This window comes from Micromys minutus (genome assembly GCF_963924665.1).
Source record: "Micromys minutus genome assembly, chromosome: 1".
Lineage (NCBI taxonomy): Eukaryota > Metazoa > Chordata > Mammalia > Rodentia > Muridae > Micromys > Micromys minutus.
This window is the reverse complement of record NC_137969.1, coordinates 27688548-27708453: the sequence shown is the minus strand read 5'-3', so window position 1 is coordinate 27708453 and position 19906 is coordinate 27688548. Positions and strand designations below refer to the sequence as shown.

The 19906-nt window shown below is 43.2% G+C and overlaps 1 pseudogene across 1 annotated transcript; it reads right to left on the bottom strand.

Moving 5' to 3' along the window:
- Positions 1 to 1225: 1225 nt before the first annotated feature.
- Positions 1226 to 2265, bottom strand: LOC308434499 (threonine aspartase 1-like; annotated as a pseudogene). Its single transcript has one exon. The product of its transcript is annotated as a threonine aspartase 1-like (transcript).
- Positions 2266 to 19906: the final 17641 nt, after the last annotated feature.

Sequence of the window (19906 nt, the reverse complement as noted above, 5' to 3'; positions counted from 1 at the left end):
ACCTTGGGTAGAAGTCTTTCTTTAAGTAACTTCTGTTGGGCTGTATTTGTGGATATATATTGCTTAAATTTGTTTTTGTCATAGAATATATTATTTTCTCCAATAGTGATTGAAAGTTTTGCTGGGTATTGTAGTCTGGGCTGGCATCTGTGGTCTCTTACAGACTGCAAGACATCTGCTTAGGCTCTTCTGGCTTTTAGAGTCTCTTTTGAGAAGTTAGGTATAATTCTGATAGGTCTTTATATGTTACTTGGCCCCTTTCCCTTACATCTTTTAATAATATTATTATTATTTGTTCTGTACATTTAGTGTTTTGATTATTATGTGGTAGGAAGATTTTCCTTTTTGATCCAATCTATTTGGAATTCTGTAGCCTTCTTTTTTCCCCAGTAGTATGCTTCTTTTATTTTTGTACCTTTATCTTAAAAATATATTTAAACAAGAAACAACGATAATGTTGAATTTTCCCATAAACTTTGCTTTCTTATTTACAGTGTTACATTGTAAATAGCATTCCATTATACACAAATTAAAACTGTGTGTTACCGAACACTCTCTTTACATATTCTTTCATAAAAGAGTACACACAACGCAAAGCTATGCAATACTTAAGCTTCATATAGCTCAGGAAAGAAACATAAACTTTATCAATGAGACCATTACTTTAAAAGTTCTGACTTTAATTCTCTGCTAGAATGGTTTCACTGAAACCACTCTGTGTTCAAGGAAAGATGCCCTGCATGAGGACGATGAGTTACCACACCGTCCACTTAAACTGACACCATGTTACAGATTACTGTGATTAAATGGGCTACAATCAAAGTCAAGTCATTTTAACAAGCAGATTCACTCTTCAGTTTAGACACATTGTATCAACCATGGTTGGTACCTCTTTATGAAATAAAAGTTTTCTACAAAAAAAGCACTCATTTTGTAAAGATTTAATCATTCTCATTCATATTTAAACTTGAGGAGATCTTATCCCGTTAGGGAGAAGTAAGAACACACACACACTGCACACGGACACACACCCACACATGCTTCCGCTCACCCATCTAAGACTCGAGGGTCAACCAGCACTAAGTGTAGCAGCACTTAAGTGTCCCAAGCAGTGCCCGAGGTTGCAATAAGAATTACAAAACACAGATGGAACTCCAACTTCAATTAACCAGCTTGGAGCTCTGGCTCTGCAATGCCTCTCAGACACTTCCCACTCGGCCTGGAGTCAGTTCACAGGGCTCTCAGGCGGCAAACCCCACCTTCGATTGCAACAAACTGTCCTGCCACAGCACCAGGAGGGAGTCTTGAAATGTGAGTCTTGGCTTTTCCATCCTGGGCTGACATATATCCCACGCACATGCTCTCTGTAGTGTGGCTCCACAGAAATTCCACTGAGGTACTCACAGCTGTGGAGTAGGGGTTATGAGCTCCAGTGTTTTCAGCCCAGCAGCCACATCCAGAAAGAGCCTCCAGCCCAACTCTCCCTGGATGTTTCAAGGCCAAGCCTCCACTGGAGACAGCAGCAGCAACATTCCCTTCATGATCGACCACCACAGCACCCACTGTGTCCAAAGTGCCCGAGTCATTTTCCTTTGCGTTTGATTGTCTTCTTCTCTTTAGCTGGACGAAGTCTGTTTCCACCCTTTCTGCCAGCTCTAGTTTCCTCTTGTTCCTTTTAAATGCAGCTAAGCTGAATCTTGTGGTCATGGTGCTAGGAGGGCAAGAGGGTATCCCACGATCCACTGCCCATCTGTAGGCGCCTTCTCCAACTAAAAAGCAGGGAGGAATTCTGCCTGCAGAGAGCTTGCCCTTCTGCTCTTCACACAAGAGTCTGTGTGCGACTGAGACTGGATTCTTGATTCCCCTCAATGCTCCAACGGCTCCGAAGTTTAAGGACTTTCCATCCATTATGCTGGCATCACATTCAATCTCTCCTAAGAGATCTAGATTAGATCCTATTCCTGCATTTGTAAAAGGAGAGTCCTCAAGTTCTACCAGAGCAGCAGTCACTGCATCTGTGGCAAGAGCACCAGCCTGTAGCTTCTCAATTGCCTTCTGACAAGCTCGTTTGCATACATGTTTATACTCCTTGGCTTTGGATCCAGAATGATAGCCGGCACCTGCATGCACCAGCACAAAGCCCCCTCAGTTCTCCTTACAGGGCGGCTGTGTTTCTAACTCCTTGACTGCTACTTTAGCAGCAGATGCCTGAGATGATCTGGAAGGCAGTCCTTCTCCAGAACTCATCCCCTTCTCCATGATCATTCTCCAAGAGTATCATCTTCTCTCAGGAAAAGAGCATCCTTCCATGCAAAAGCAACTGTGCCAACAGAGTCACCCTGAGTCAGTGCAGAGCACTCATTACACAGGAAGTAGTCCTCTGTAGGCTTCTTGTATGTTTATCGGTATCTCTTTCTTTAGGTTGGGAAAGTTTTCTTCTATGATTTTGTTGAAAATTTTTTGTAGGCCTTAGATCTGGGAGTCTTCTATTTATATTATCCTTAGGTTTGGTCTTTTCATAATGTCCTAGATTTCTTAAATTATTTGTGTCATGAACTTTTTAGACTTAGCGTTTTCTTTGACCAGGGTATCGTATCGCTTTCTTCAATTCTAGCGTCGGTGCCTGAGACTCTCTCTTCTATCTCCTGTATTCTGTTGGCAATGCTTGCATCTGTATTTTTTATTCTGTTGTCTAGGTTTTCCAACTCCAGAATTATTTCAGTGGCTTTTCTTTATTGCTTCTATTTCCATTTTCAATTTTTGGATAATTTTATTTATTTCCTTCACCTGTTTGATTGTATTTTTCTGTATTTCTTTAAGGGATTTAGTAATTTCTTTTTCTTTAAAAGTTCTTATCATCTTTATAAGGCTGGATTTAAGGTCATCTCCTTGTCATTTTGCTGTGTTAGGATATTCTGGGCTTGCTGTAGCAGGATAGCTGGGCTCTGATGGTGCCATATTACATTACCCTAGGTCTTATTGATTGGTTGTCTCTGATGATATATGTTTCTGATGCCAGTAGGACCCAACTGATAGAGGGTTGGTGGGAGAGAGGGCATTCCTGGGACTCCCTGCAGGCCTCCTTGGGGAAGAGGAAAACTTTGGGGTTCTGAAAGTTTCCTCAGGATGGCAGAAGGAGCTGTGGGACAGACAATGGGGGTGCGGGGACAACAAACAATTCAAAATTTATTTTGAGACAGAATCTCATTTTGTAGTCTTAGCTAGCTTGGAATTCACTAGAATGGTTTCAAACTCAGAGATATCCACCTGTCTCTGCCTCCTTATGGCCCAGGGGAAAATTAACTTCTTAGTTAACAATAATTATACATCTTTCTGGAGTAGAGTGTGCCATTTAACGATCAACTCCTATCGTTAGACCATCCATCCTCTCAAACATTAACTTTAATGTGATTAAAATATTCAATGTTCGCTTTTCCAGCTCTATTTTTTTTTTTTTTTGAGACAGGGTTTTTCTGTGTGTCCCTGGCTGTTCTGGAACTTGTTCTGTAGACCAGATTGGCTGTGAACTCAGAGATCTGCCTGTCTCTGCCTCCTGAGTGCTGGGATTAAAGACATGCATAAGCGTTGCCTGGCTTCATCTAGCTATTTTGAGTTGTAAAGTTGAAATAGTGTAAATTATCCCAAAGATGGCATAGAATATCTATCTTCCATTGTAAGCAAGTGATAAAGTATTTTTATTCTTAAAAGCATAACTTGAATATTAATAAAGATGACAAATCATTTTTTTCCTGTTACCCTAGCATTTTTTCCCCCAAACAGAAACACAGTGTTAGATTTTAATTGGATCAGTTCTATACATTCAAAGATCAAGACATTTATTTCATGCTTTAAAATTGTCCAATCTTGCTGGAACCCTAATACTGGCAAAAAGACCATCTGAACCCAGAAGTCTGAGGCCAACCTGGGCGATAGGAAAAAAAAAAACCTTGTTTAATAAAACAAAACAAACAGATAAAAAGACAGATAAACAGACAGATAAACAAACCCTTCTGCTTTTGTGTCTCATGGCTGCTTTAATTTTTTGCAGTCATTTAATACCTAAAAGTATCTTTGTGTCCAAAAGAGAGCTATGCTTTGTTGGGGTGAACGGAGTCCTCTTTGGAGCATTGGTGTCCTATAGAGCTTTGTGCTTTGGTGGAAATGTCCTGTGTTTGTATCATCAGCACCGTAACCTATACCCACGCTGACACTGGGCACTAGAAATGTGGCTGGTTTGATCGAAGAAGTGGATTTTCAATTTTATTTCATTTTAATTAATTTAATAATTTATAATTCAATAATGAACAGCCATAGGTGCCTGTGACTCCTTATTGGATAGATTAGTTTCTCAGAGTTGCTGTAACAGACTACCAAAAACTGAACAGCTTAAAACTATAGAAATGTTTTTTTTTTTTTCCAATGAGGTACACTCTCAGTCCCCAAACAACACAATTTATTTGCTCATGGCTCAGGGATATAAGTCTAAATTGAGGATGAGCTGGCCATACTATGTCAGAGGATCTTGTGTAGATTCTTTCTTGGCATCTTTCCTAGCTTCTGGTGGCACCTGGAGATACTTAGTGCTTTTTGGTTTGTGTATAAGCATGCCAACTTTTGTCATTATCATTGCATGGTGTTCTTTCTGTTTCTGTGTCTTTGCTTCTCTGATTATAAAGACCCGAGTAGTTGCCATCTTGTTGAATAATCTTGTTTCTGATTACACCCGAAAATTCCAAATAAAGTCACACTCTGTGGTTCTGGATAGATATGAGCTTTGGGAGAAACAGTCACAGCAGCCTGGGAGAAGCTTTAACACAGAGTCATTCACTATGCATCTGAATTACCAGATAGATTGGTGGGACACAGGCTGCTGGTCTCCATCCCTAGACTTTGTACTTATGTCTTGTCTGTAGAATAAATCCCAGGTGGTGCTGCTACTGTTGGCCCCATGACTACTTGAGAAGTACTTCTCTTGTGAGCTTCCATTAATTTGCTAGGGATGCCAAGAAAAATGAATGTCCAGTGGGATGCAGATGCAATATAAGATGTTATTCCACAGTTCTGGAAACATAATGTCTGGTATTCTCCTTGCATGTGTCTAGATTTCCCATTTTGATAAGGACACCATTCATATTGGATTAGATCCTACTCTTACAACCCTTTAAGCATTTGGTCACTTCTTTGGACAACTCTATTTTCAAATGTCACATTCTGAGTAACTGAGGGTTTTTTTGTTTTTATATATGATGTTTCTGGTGGAGAGTACAATTCAACCTATAACAGACCTTGACTATGCTTTTGACTATTTTTGTTTAAAAATATTTACCTAATTTTATGTATATGTGTGTGCATCTGAGTGTATGTATTGCACCTCATGCTTGTACTACCAGCAGACATAAGGAAAGGGCATTGGATCCCATAGAACTGGAGCTACAGGAGGTTGTGAGCCACTATGTAAGTGCTAAGAACCAAACCTAGGTTTTCTGTAAGAACAATAAGTGCTGTTAACAACTGAGCCATTTCTCCAACTCCCTGGCAGTTTTCTTCTAATTGAATTAGTCTCTCCTGGAACTAAGAGAGAGGTTCACATAAAATTCAGGAAGAAACTGAACTGGACAAGGTCCAGGAAGTAAACAAAATTTACAAGGTTCAGGAAGTTCCTAAAACATCTGTGATTCACATACCTCCTCTTCAAGATGATAACAGCAGCAAAGCACTGTGGGAAGAGGAGACTCTCTTACTGGTCAACCTGTCTGTAAGTTGGGCTGGGAGCTCCAGGGACATAGTTTTTGTGAGATGTCACTCACACTGAGGTTGTCTTGTAGGTGATTTAGCTGGCTTTGAGTTATTTGTGCTCCTTTAACCTGTCAACCTGTCCTGTGAGTGACTGTAATAAACTCTCTGGTTTACTGAAAGAGATTTGAGTGGCATTGTTTCTTTGGTCTGTCTTTAGGGCCTATCTGGAGTGAATATACTTTGCTCACATTTCCCAGAAAAAGCAATACAGCAGGGTATCTTCTTGGAGTGTATGCAATGGCCTTGCTTATCTTTGAACTTTGGGTGGCTGCTGGTCTGAATGGGTTTACAGGACTAAGAGACAAGAATCTTGGCTTCCAATTCTGCTCTGTTGACTTGTAACTGGGGAAGCTTGCATAAGAATCCTTGTTTTGAGGTCTTAATGTCTCCATGGACTTTGTTTAATGCCGACATTCTGTCATTTCTATATGGTAAGATATGCTTTTGGTTAGTTCTTGACCTCCATGCTGTTTTGTAAACTCTAAATAAATGTGTGTTAATGAGACTAATTTGCTCTTTGTTGAGTTCATTGATTTTTTTTCTTATGCTGTCTTTACGAACTTTCCATTCATCTGTGTGTAGCCTCATGCTTTTCCATCCAGCTTTTGTGCTCCCAGAAATAACAACTCTGAGATTCAATTATATATAAATAAATGCTTAGGCCATAAGCTTGGGTTTGTTCTCCATCTAACTCATAACTTAATTAATCCATTTATTTTATTTTAAGTCTTTGACATGTCTAGTTACCTCTCACAAGGTTTATGTGACCATCTTTTTTCCTCCAGAGTTCAGGGCAAATCTCTTTCACCGGACAATTTCCCAGAATCCTCCCTGACCTTCCGGATCTTCTACCTTCTGTTTCTGCCTCAGCTCATTGGCAATCGGCTTTTTTTTTTTTTTTTTTTTTTTTTTTGGGCAGGTGATGCTTCCATACAGTTCACAAGAGATTCTCTCTACACCTACTTATCCATTTACTCATTCCTGCAGTCTTCCATCTATATATGTGTGTATCCATCTATCCATCCATCCTTTCATCCATTCATCCATCCATCCATCCATCCATCCATCCATCCATCCATCCATCCGTCCATCCAACCATTCACCAATCCACTCACTAAACACTGGTTGTGGAGTAGTAGCTCTCAACACGACAGAACATGGCTATTCAAAGCCTGTTTTTGCAGAGGAGACAATCATATAACCAAACAAGCAGAAACACATTTGAGGAATTTATAGAATGACTTAAATATTTAAACTTGTTGACCAAGACAACTTTAATGCCTTAGGATCCCATGTAAGCAAACAGATACTTGTCTTAGCTGGGATTTTGTTGCTGTGATAAAAACACTATGACCATTAGCAATTTAGAGAGGAAAGAGCTTATTCAACTTACAACTCAGAGGCCACACTCCATCCTTAGAGACGTTAGGGCAGGAACTCAAGGCGGGAACATAGAGGTAGGGACTGAAGCAGAGGCTATGCAACAGTGTTGCTTACTGGCACTGCTCAGCCCGCTTTCTTATACTACCTAGGGCCACCTGCCCAACGATGGCATCATCCCCCAAGAGAAAGGCTCACAAACATCAATTGCTAGTTAAGAAAATGCTCTACAGGCTTGCTTACAGGCCAATTTTTAAAAGAAAAGATTTATTTATTAATTTTTATATTTATACATGTTTTTTTCTGCATGCATGTATGTATAGCACATGCCCATGGAAGTCAGAAGAAGGTTGCTGGATCCCTGGAAACTGAAGTTACAGATGGTTGTGCGCCACCATGTAGGTTCCGATAATTGGAATCAGGTCCTTTGCAAGGGCAACCAGTGCTCTTAACCACTGAGCTATCTATCTCTCTAGCTCCTGGTCAATCTGATGGAGGCATTTTCTCTATGTAGTTCCCCCTTCTCAGATAACTCAAGCTTGAGCCAAGTTGATCACCATCAGCAGCACCACCACCAGCAACAATAACAAGCCAGACTAATCCTCAGTGTAAGGTAGAAAACACAATTAGAGGCTGGAGATGAAGCTCAGTTAATGAATGCTGCTCAGCATGCCCCACCCCCCACTGGGGAGGTGAAGGAGGATCAGAAGTTTAAAGTCATGATTGGCTACATAGTAGGTTTAAAGCCAGATTGAGATACCAGACATTGTGTCTCAAAACAAAGCAAACAGCAGTTAACTTATGAGTAGAGAGTTTGCTCCCTCCTTAGCACATCCTGCTCCAGTGCTTGTAAAACCTTATCCTGGCCATGGAGTACTTGGGTCTGATGTTTGCTGATTCCTACATCTTTGCCAACTCAAAAGAATCTTAACATTGAACACTGAGTTGCAACTCTGTGTTCTGATAATGAGGGGGCTGGGTGGGTGATGCTGCCCAGGTATCAGAGACAGCTTCAGGGAGCCGACTATTCCCTCCTTCTTGACATTACTTCTACAAGGTTTTAGACGACTTCTTAGGGGGGCTATCTCTTCTTGGTGGGGACGAGGGAATAATTGGACATGGCTGCTGTTCTGAGTCACACTTTATTAGAGAGAAGCTGAAAGTGTGGCGGCTGATCCCACAATGAAGGATGCCACATGCTGAATTGAGGCTTAATTCTAAAATTGAAAAGGAGCTAAAAAAAGCTATAAGGGTCCTAGCTTTGGAGGAGCCATTTAATTTTTTTTTCTTGAGACAAGGTGGTAAAATCTGTAGCATTCATGGTGGTACAGCTATAGGCTGGGGGTTAAGTATCCAAGGCTACCTTTCAACTTTCAATCTTCCTGCCTTGGCTTCCTGAGTTCTGGGGTTAGAGGTGTGTACCACCATTGTAGTGTTCATGGGTTGTCTGTGAGAGGATCTCTTGGGCAGATGAGGTGGTTGGAGACAGGGAGGACAGTAAGAGCACCGATTTAACAGTTTAGATGGCTGGCGGGTTTCAAATGAAGGCCTGCATCATGGCCTCCAGAGGACAAATCCAAGAAGATGCCTGGCTGATGTGGTACAGGCCTACAGTCCCAATTTCCTGGGAGACTGAGACAGAAGAATGTCAAGTTCAAGGCTAGCTTAGACAACATATTGATTTTGAGGTCAGTTGGGCATTTAGCACGATCCTGCCTCCAAACTAGGGTAGGTAGGTGTAGTTCTGTGGTAGAGTGTAGATGAGGCATTGGATTCAAACCCATGAAAATAAAAAGATGTTTAACAAGTCTTAGGTTCGGACAGCTTGGTTGTGCGGTGGAAGAAGAGGGGGCTTAATTTTTGTTTTGGATATACTACCTTCAAGGGGCCGGCATTCTATACAGGGAGGCATGTGAGGCAGTCAGTGAGGTACAGGTTTGAGTTCCAGAGACCATGTCATGACATTGGCTCTCTTGCTCTTTGCTCCAGCCACACCCTGTCCCTTCTTAGATTATGTCAGTCAATTTCATTTCCACTGTAGGGCCACTGTTGTCCCTTTTCCTGTGGTTTCTGTGTGCCTGGCTCCCCTCCCTTCTCACACCTAAACAATGTGAAAGCCTTGACTGTTCAGGACTGTCTAATCCAGGCCGAGCACAGTGCTTAGCACACAGGGAATGGTCAATGAACATCAAATGAATAACCAAGTGGCGGCTAAAACCCAGCAGCAAGTCTGGGGAAAAGGAGTCATGTTCACATTACGGTGATTAGAGGGGACGCAGAGGCAGAACAAGTCCCTCCACAGTTGGAGTGAGGCTCTAGGGTCTTTTCTTTGTGATGATTTTTGTCTGTAATAAAAGCATTCATGATAGTGTAAATGCCTGGACATAAATTTCCTTCTTATTGACTATTGGGTAAGAGTCTCTTATCTGTACAATGGGGCTAATAGTGGTGTCTGTCAGTTTATATTGTGAATGTTTAAATGAGAGGATGCCTAGATAGGCAGCCATAGATAAGTATTCAATAAATATTAGCTAGTGCTGCTATTTATTAAATATGCAAAGAAATATACAAAGAGCTTTTTTCCCTTCCCTCCTTTCTTTTTCCTTCCCTCATTCATTTTGTCCTTCTGTCAGGGTCTCATTATCTACCTCTGTCTGTCCTGGATTTCGGTATGCACACAAGGCTGTTATCAAAGTTCACTCTGCCTTCCAATTGAGATTATAGGCATGAACTACCCCACCCTGCTATGTAAAACCAGTGTAAGTTGTGTGTGTGTGTGTGTGTGTGTGTGTGTGTGTGTGTGGACTTAATATATAGCCAAGGATAACCTTGAACTTTGGACCCTCCGGCTTTTACACTTCCACCTCAAAGTGATGGGACTATAGGTGCACAGTACCACACTGGCTTTATGTAGTGCAGGGACTTAAACCCAGGGCTTTGTACCTGCTAAGCAGTCACTCTGTCAACTGGGCCACATCTCCATCCCTCAACTTTTTCTTTTGAGGCTGTCTTATTATATCTCAGGCTCTCATTCTCTCGCCCCAGTCTACAAAGCAGGGCTATTGGCAAATGTCACTACAGCTAGCTTTCATTGTAAATGCAATCTTCAAAATAACTTAGAGAGATAAGAATTTTATCTAAAAAAATAAAAACAAAACCCACAATTCATAGTTGATGGAATAGAGGCTCAGAATGAAGGTTGGGAGGCACCTGCACTGGGAGCCAAGCTTGAGTTTGTCCAACTTTAATGCCTGTGTTCTTAAGAACCCACCACACTACACCCTGGACCGTGTCTTGAATCCCAGTGTGATAAGGGGAACTAGGTACAGACACTGGTTGGAACTGTGGGATCCTGCCTCTTAGAACCCAAGCTATCCCTCTCAGAGCCTGTAGAGATTCTCATGGAATCTCTACAGTAGGAAGGGTGTTTGTAGGCAAAGGGCACTCCAAGACCAGTCTTCCCTCTTCCAATAGGAAGACTAAGCACCAGGAGACTCTTTGACAGGCATAGCCTGTTGATCCACAGCAAAGCTACACATCAGAGACTTTCTGCCAGTCATCACATTGTTTTCCAGTATCAACAACCTTTGGGTCAGATAAGAGACTTCAACGAAAGCAAAAATTTTTCCTTTGGCAATTAATTATCTAACCACATATTAACTTGTTTGATACTATGATAAGTAATAAGAAATGACCTTTGAACGGATTCATTGACAGCAAAGTGTTCTGAGGAAAATTATTTTATATACACACAGATGCACGTGTATACGGTCACTCAGCTGTGAACACGTGCCTCCGGGGACATCTGTCTACACTGACCTCTGTACTCTTGGGAACTCAACAGACTTGCAAGGTTCAGGCTGTACGTGCAAGGAATCTTATTATTCTATCTAAACACACACACACACACACACACACACACACACACACACACACACACACACACAGACACTCACACACTCACTCACAAAACTCAAACTGCCTAACAAACACACATACAGAAAAATAGAACCAAAAAGTAAAGCAACAATTTACTAGTTATCCTCAAATGATTTCAATTTGGAAGAACAAAAACTAAAACCAAAGCAAGACTTTTAGCTTTAGTTCATTAACTATGCTCACTAGACACCTGGGGTTGTATTAAACACTGTCCCTCCCACTGGAAGACCAGTACTGTGTTAAATAAACTCCTGGTGCTCAAGGGAGTAGACACACACCAGAGTATGGAAGCCTTCTGACCAAATTTGTTCAAGAGCATACATTGAATTATAGAACCAACATCCCCAAACTAAACAAAAGTAAAAATCAAAACAAACAAATAACACTAAATAAAACACCGTCCCCCAGCTCTGAAATATGGAGTCTTTTTTTGTGTTGGACAATTTCTCCTGGACCTGGAGCCAGTGATATTTTATGGGAGAAAACCGATTTTCCTTTCCTAACAGATATCAGTTGATAGCTTCTTGGTTTGGAGTGGGGCTTTGTGTCCACCTCCGTTCTCAGTGATGGGACTTTGGTTTGAACCTGGAGAGATCCTGTGTGTGTTGTCAAAGTCTCTGTGAGTTCATATGTGTATCATCCCTGTTGTGTCTGGATGACTCTCTCTGTACCTCTGGCTCTTACAATACTTCTGTCGTATCTTCTGCTTAGATTCTTGAACCTGAAAGGGAGGAGGTTGATAAAGGCCCCCACTTAGGGCCAAACACCAAAGTCTCTCAGTCTCTGCACACTGTTCAGTTGTGGATCTCGGCAATAGTTCCCATCTACTGCAAGAAGACTTTTCTCTGATGAGGCTCAAGAGGTGCACTGATCTGTGGGTGTAGCAACGTGTCACCAGGAGTCACTTTATTGCTGTTTTACTTTAACAAAATAATAGTATTAAGTTTTCTCCTATGGCCCATGGCCTGTCTATTCTCATATCTTGGGCACTTTATCAGTGCTGGGTATGTGTTCCATCTCATGGCATGAGTCTTAAGTCCATTAAAAAGAAAACAAAAAGATATATTTATTATGTAGACAGTGTTCTGTTTGTGTGTATGCCTGCATGCCAGAAGAGGGCACCAGATCTCATTACAGATGGTTATTTATGAGCCATCATGTGCTTGCTAGAAATTGAACTCAGGACCTCTGGAAGAGCAGCCAGTGCTCTTAACCTCTGAGCCATCTCTCCAGCCCATAAGTCCAGTTTATAAAAAGTGGTTGGTTACTCCAATAACACTGTGCCGCTACTGCACTGCCATACCTTGAAGGCAGTTTGCTGTTGTAGGTCACAGGATGATAAGAGCATCTTTCTCCTCCAATGGCATGCAGCATACCTTCCAACACCATGGATGCTTAGTCAATAGGGTAAAGCTTCTAGTTGGGCACCACCTTAATTCTTCATGTTTAATGACATAGGTGATATTTTCAGCAAGACAGCCTCACTACCAGGTTGTGAAGAGTAGCCAATAGCTTTGGCAATAGCCTGTGATGTCTCTGGGAGGTCGTCTGTGAGACCACTTTGGCAACATCTCAACAAGCTGTAACCCATTCCTGGCATTGAAGATTTTGACTTGGTGTCATAAGATGACAAGTTGGGACATTGTCTTCCCTATTACATGGTGACTCCATTTAAATTACTTTTATATATGCATATATTTTAGGACACTTCTATGAAGTAAATTTCCCTATGACTTTTCAAAAGACTTTTAGTGTTAGGTGTCTTTCCCCATACTTTCTCCTTTATTCTGCCCTCCCATTCTTCCTCATTTAATATCTCTATTATTCTAGTTCTTCTTTATCTGTTTATAATACTTTGTTCCTCTTTCTTTGGATGAGTCTATTCTTTCCATTGGGCCTATCTATCTATCTATCTATATCTATCTATCTATCTATCTATCTATCTATCTATCTATCTATCTATCATTTATGTATCTACCTACCTACCTACATAACTACACATCTACATATATAACTACCTACCTACTTACTTACCTACCTACCCACCTACCTACCTACCTACCTACCTATTTACATACCTACCAAACTACCTATCCCCTGTCCATTCACCATTTATTCCTGCATACACTTACTTACCCATCTATCCATCTCTGTCTAGTTTTCTTTCTCTACATGGGAGACTGTAACTCCCTTGGTAATAATGTTTGATCTCATGCTAAAGCCACCTTGGGAATCGCTTTTTTATTAAGTGGTCAGGACATAGTTGTTTATTAAGATACTTTATTTTGGGCCACAGGTATTTTGTTATAGTTTAAAATTTACACACAGCAAATCCATTTCTTTCTAGTGTTTACTTGTATAAATCCTGACAAAACCAGAGGACCCAAGTTTTGTTCTCAGAGTCAATGTCAGGTGTCTCACAACTAATTATAACTCCAGCCAGCTCCAAGGGATCTAATAGCCTCTCTGGCCTCCTTGGGCACCTTCACACATATGCACATATATACATACATATATGTATATATACATACACATACATAAATAAAATAAATCTTTAAAAGGACACAAGTTAGTCTTAAAGATTTTTTTTTTAAAAGAAAGAAACCAACTGTACACATGTAACACTAAGTGCTAGCAAGGGGGCTGAGCAATAAAGTCTTCTTATCTGGGGGGGGGTGTTGTAAGTCATTTTGAGGTGCCGGGGATTGAGTCCCGGGCCTTGCACAAGCTCTGCATTCTTAAACTACATCGTCAGCTCTTGCAAATGTCACAGCCGCTTTAGACCACAGCTTAACAGCTTCTTACAACGTGAGACGTGGTCTCTTCACAAGATCCACCTGGCAGCCACGTGACTACATATTTATTTGAATGAGTTGAGCAATTGACACTTGAGTGAAGGTCTGCAGCAGCTAAAAGCTGGGAATAGCCAACATGCCACCTTGTAATAGGTAAATGGGTAAGCTAATAAAATAACTATTACCTCAGGATAAAGGGGAATGGTCTATCAAGTCAAGAGAATTTATACCAGGAAACTCAGGGGCAAGGTACTTGCTGTGAGCACAACACCCTGAGTTCAACCCCTAGGACCCAGAGGTGGAAGAGAGCCAACTCTTAAAACAGCCTTCGATGTCTACATGTTGTGACATGTGTGTGTATTCACATATACATAACAAGTAAGTAAGTAAATAAATCATTTGAAATGTTTAAAAATGTTATGGAGGAAGGTTAAACGCATACCACTAAATGGAAAAAGTGTATTTGAAAAGTTGTGATAACCTCTACAACCCAAATAAGCCCAAGTGAAGAAAACACAACTCAAAATACAAGCCATGTGTCTAGATTGGGCAGATCCACCGCCACACTACTCTATTCCCCAGCCAGGAGATCTCTTAGAACTTGCTGTTTCTCCAGGCCACGTGCTCAGCTCCATTTTCTTTCCATCTCCTCTTTCTCCATTGTCCTTTTCCCTCTCCTCTCTCAAACTTTTCAGCTCCACCTTCCCTTTCCCTGCCCAATCACCGGCTCTAGCCTTCATTTTACCAGTAAAAATGGGGAGAAGGTTCTGATGAAGTCACCTGAGTAAGTGATTCACTCCTAGGCAGCCCTCTTTGGAGAAGCAGAGTTAGCATCAAAATACAAAAGTATTAGCATCAACCCACACTGAAAAGCTATCTGCTCTGATTCTAGTTTTTAAAAAAGGGGAGGAGGGGTAAACAACCTACTGTCACCATTGACAGTGAAGACGTCAGGGACTGCTAAGGGCTGGAGGTGACCGATGTGTTAGTATAACGCAGGAGATTTTATTTTGGGACAGTGTTCCTGTGATTAGGTGGAGCTTGCTGACCAGCAAGTCCCTGGAAACTGCTTGTCTGCCTCCACCTCCCCAGTGCTGGGGTGACAAAAATCACCAGGTTTTTATGGGGTGCCAGGGATTGAAGTCAGTTTCTTGTGCTGGTATGGCAAGGCATTTTACTGATTGAGCTGTATCTTCCCAGCTGCCCAAATGATTCTTTCTAGGTGTGATTTGCTTATTAGGCAGTCCGAGTTTGTGTTCGCTGAAACAAAGTGTGCACTCGTTGACGTGCCTCATGCTTCATTCGAGTCCATTGCTTTCCTCTGTTCTGTGCAAGGTGTTCTGAGGGTAGAGTCTGAGGCCAGGTAAGTCACCAGAGTCTGGACTAATCCCATGCAGAGGTATGACAAAGGAACCCAGCCTCAAGTTCCCAGGGAGAGGGTGTGACACTGTTGGTAAGGTGATTAGTGTTTTTTTTTTTTTTTTTTGCTTCAGAGACCTGGTGTGACCTAGAGAGGGTGAGGCCAGCCTCCTCCCGAAACAAGCACAAACACGTCTCTCTGACTGAAGAATGAAGGACAATCCAAAAGCCCAGTACTGTTTTCCTTGTCTCAGAATCCTGGAATCGGGATCAACCTCACAGCTTACGTGAGCACATAGCCTGGGTAGGGCTAGACCTGCCCCAGGTCAGGGCCGTGACTATAGCAGAGAACCCCATGGCTCGGATCTCCACCCACCCTGGCTGCCTTTCTCCCATTGAATACTTCTGAACCCTTGTTGCTTGTAGGGAATAGTGATGTTTCAATCTGCTTCTCTGGTCATGTCTGCCCCAATTCTTCCTTCTTCTAAATCACCACCACTGGTATTTTCAAACGCTGCGAATGTCACACTTTCATGGGGCATCCTCTCTTCTTCCACAGAGTCCCCATCCAGCTTCAGTGTGGATGTCTTTTCCTTCGGATGCCTTTTTCTAGGTACTTATCACTCGATGTGGACATGGAGGTCCACTGCTTCCCTTTCGTCTGTCTCCTTCTAGTCTTTAGAGGTATGGGCTAATTTTCACTTACTTATTTTATACCAAACATCCTTCACGGGTCCAGGCATGTACCATGAACTCTGATTATCAATATTACTCCAAACTTGAAGTAATTGTGCACCACAGTATCCCAAGCCCCGGCGGAGTGTTTGTAAGAGGAGAAACCCTGAATCTTAGAAGGGCTAATAAGCCCCCTGGCAGTGGGCTGAGAGACACCTTCTTGGCGATGTTCTTCTATCAGCCAGGGGCAGGGCAGATGGCAGTCCTTTCTTTATCTAGTTGATGCCTGGTGTGGCGGCCAAAACTGTCTTATGCCTACGACTCATCAAATCGAATCGATCAAGTCAAACCCAGGCAGCGCAGCACAGGGGGAAGAAGAGAGGTAGAGACCTGTGGACTGCCCTGCAACCTACAGACCTGCCCTCCGGCCCATGGCGCAGGTGAGCCATGGCTATTCGCTCACTAGAGGACGTCACCCAGGAGCCTGATAGCCTGCCTGCAGTGGGAACCGCCATTATGTGCGAGCGTGTGGTGGTCAGATGGGCAAGAGAGAGAAGCAGAACGGCTTGAACGTTGGAAGGGAGAGGGAAGTGGAGACTCAGGGTGGAGAGGAGGAGTCTATTATGGTTGCTCAGCCCTGCCACCTGGGGCCATGGTGAGGTCCCAGCCCCAGTGGTTACTGAGGGACATGTCTAGGTCCTTGGCTATGCAGGGACAGGGGTCAATGTCTGTGCCTTACATTGTCATTAGAGAGCATAGAGATTTCCCTGGTTGGGGCAGCCATCAGGAATGTCAGAGCACTGTGCAGAACAGGAAAGCTGGTCCCACTTCTGACCGGAGGCAGCAGTAAAGAAAGCAGCCCCTGTGCCTTGCCCAGGCGACATACTGGAACTGGCCCTGGTAGCAGGGATGTGGCTGAGCCAGCCTGAGGGTGTGAGTGTGAGAGTTGACCCTGTCACTTGTTTGCTGTGGGGTGGCATTGGTACAAATGAGACGCCTCCCCATCCTCCACCTTGCCACCTCTGGCTGCTCACATGGTCATGAGCACAGGAGAGTTAGCCCTACCCCCTCAACTGTCTGTAGCACTCAGGAGAGTGGACCCTGCATTTTGCTGGCCAACACAGTGGAGCTGGCTGTGGAGGCATGGGTGTGGGCGAGCCAGCCCTGAGGGCATAAGCATGGGAGAGCTGACCCTGCTTCCTGGAAGCACTGGGTGGCCTAGCTGGAGCAGTGCTGGAAGGCTCACCCTGGTGGTGCGGATAAGGGAGAGCTGATTTGCTGACCAGTTCAACTACCATCCAGGCCCTGAGTTGGCCTACTGCAAAATCTGTATCATCTGCGAATGGCTGGGGCTCATGAAAGGTCTAGTTCTGCTGAACCAAAGTTGCAGGATCTCCATGACACAGGGCAGCAACAGGATAACCAGGAGAAGTTCTGATGAGAATCCAATCTGGTGTCATAGAAGCCAGAGGTCCTGAACAAATGAATGTTTGCAAGGGAAGATGTTTGGGCAGATGGATATATTGTGGGTCATACGTCATACACTACAGCTTCCAAGATGAGACATTTCCCATGCTTGTGTGTGTGTGTGTTATTTTGGGGGGAGGTTGCAAGGATGAAGGGCAGAAATGAGGGGATGGGGAGATGAGTGGAACTGGGGTGTATGATGCGATGCAGGTGACAGAGAACTTCAGCTGAGGTCTCTGAGTTTTCTTTGGTAGATGTAGAGCAGTTTTGGATCAGAGAGTGACATGGCACATAGTTTGAGAAAATAAGAGAGGGATCATAGGTCTGTCATAATAATCTGGGAAGGATGTGGTGGCCTGATCCAGGGTGGGAGGGGGTCTGAGCTGGTGGTTCAGTGAGGAAAATCTAGAAGAGGCATTTCAAGGGAAAATACACTGGGCTCTGTGGTGGGAAGCAATGGGGAAGGAGCAAGACTCAAGATGTAGCTTAAATTCTGGTTCCAGCTGAATCACATGGCTTCACTTGGCCTTAGCTTCTATTTACAGTAGGCAGGGAGTGAGCTTTCCACTGTATAGTGGCTTCTTCAGGGCTCACATGGAAGCAACTCGAGTTTCTAGTTCAGCAGATCTGGAAAAAGAGACCAGCTGCTTTCTGTAGTTAGAAGCTGACTTGTGGGGCTTCAGCTCCGAGATTCTCTGAAGTATCCATAGAGCTGAGATTATTGTAACCCGGTGATCTGGGAGGCAGACAACAAGTATACACACCTCCTTCCTTAAACAGTGCTTCTTTGCCCTTGTGGAAGTATCCTGGAGTGACTTATGTTATCTCCTGAATTATGAGCCTTCCGAGGAGTGAGTGTTTCCTTGGCTTCTGATAGTACCAAAGTCACTATGTACTAAGGCTCATCGTATGGGCCAAGAGGCCTGAACAGAGTTTTCTAGAGTCTCCAGTTGGCCACTCTACCTACAGACCTTGGGCTCCAGTTAACACTTACACTTGGCACAGGAGGCACAGGAATAGGGAGGATGGAAGGGGCTCACTGGCTAAGAAATAAGGATGACGATGGTGGAGACGGGTCCTGAGACACACATGGTTCAAGAAGGGCAGTGACCAGGGAAGGGAGAGGACTTGTCAGGGTGACCCTGAGTCAGGGTGGAGCTGGACTGGAAGCTAGGACTTTGAATTTCCTCCCAGGGAACTTTTTTTTTTTTTTGTTTCCTTCTTTGCCCTGTAGGACATGGTCTCTGGGGACTCCAAGTGCAATGGTTCAAATTCTAGTCCTGTCTTCAGTAATTACATGACCTGGACCAATAGCTAGTCAGCTTCCTTATCTAAGAACTGGAGTATCATAGAGTGGCTCAGGCTATCAGCCTTCTGATGAATGAGCACGTGGTTTCTGGGCCTCTGATCAAAGTCATTATGTAAGAAGGCTTTACTCCCATACCACAGGGTGCTGTGGGGGCCCATAGGAGATAATGTTTATCAGGCAATTACTGGTGTGCTCAATAAATGACAGATAGCAAATGACAGATTTGTGATAGCTCTTTCACTATTTCTTTAATGCATCTCAATCATTGTCTTCGCCTAAGGGAGAGTTTTGGTGCAGGGTCCTGAAACTGATTTGCTCTCTTCCCTGCATCTGCACTGCTGTTCTGTATAATCTCTTCCTTTCCTCCATCCCTTTGGCCTTGTCCTGGTGTTACCAACCCTGCAATCCTCCATCCCACTCCCACACTGTCAAAAATCCAAAGGGCTTTGTGCCCCCTCTGGGTCATATGGGCATTTGTGGGGGGCTTCTAAAGACAATCCCTCTCATGCACCCTGTTTTATAAAGTCACAGCCTTGAGAATGGGCTCTACAGCATTTTTTTTGGGGTCACTAAACCTATCTTCTCTTCTTTCTTTTAGGACAATGGATTTTCTTATTTAATACCTTCCTTTGGGTACTTCTCTGCAGACTGCCTTCTGAACGCTCAGACTCCTTAAGGTTCACGTATGGACCTTGGTAAAGGCAAGAGTGAAAGAGCAAATTCCCCTTCAGCCCCTCTCCCCACAAGTCACCAAGACTGGGCTTCAGTCAGAGCTTCAATTGTTCATAGCTGGGAATGGGGAAGAGAAGCTTGTCACATAACGCCAGGAAACTGGAAATGAAGAAAGAGCTAAAGGCCACCGGGAAAAGGCCCATTGTCTTAGCCTTGATTCTTCCCACCATTGATGAGAACCTCACATTTTAAAGAATATCACATACTTTCACTTTGAGCCTTACCAAAGATGGATGGCTAAGATTATTGCTTCCATTTGACATAGGAAGAAACAGACTCCCAGGGAGTTGAAGTGACTTGTTCAAGGGGGAAAGACAGGCAAGTTAGCAACAGACTTGGGGCTCAGATATAAGACACTGATTTCTAGTCCAGTGCCTTGTCTTTCTGCTACATCGCTGGAAGAATTTCCAATGCTAGATTCTGTGATGTCCAAGGCCTTTAATCATACAGCCAG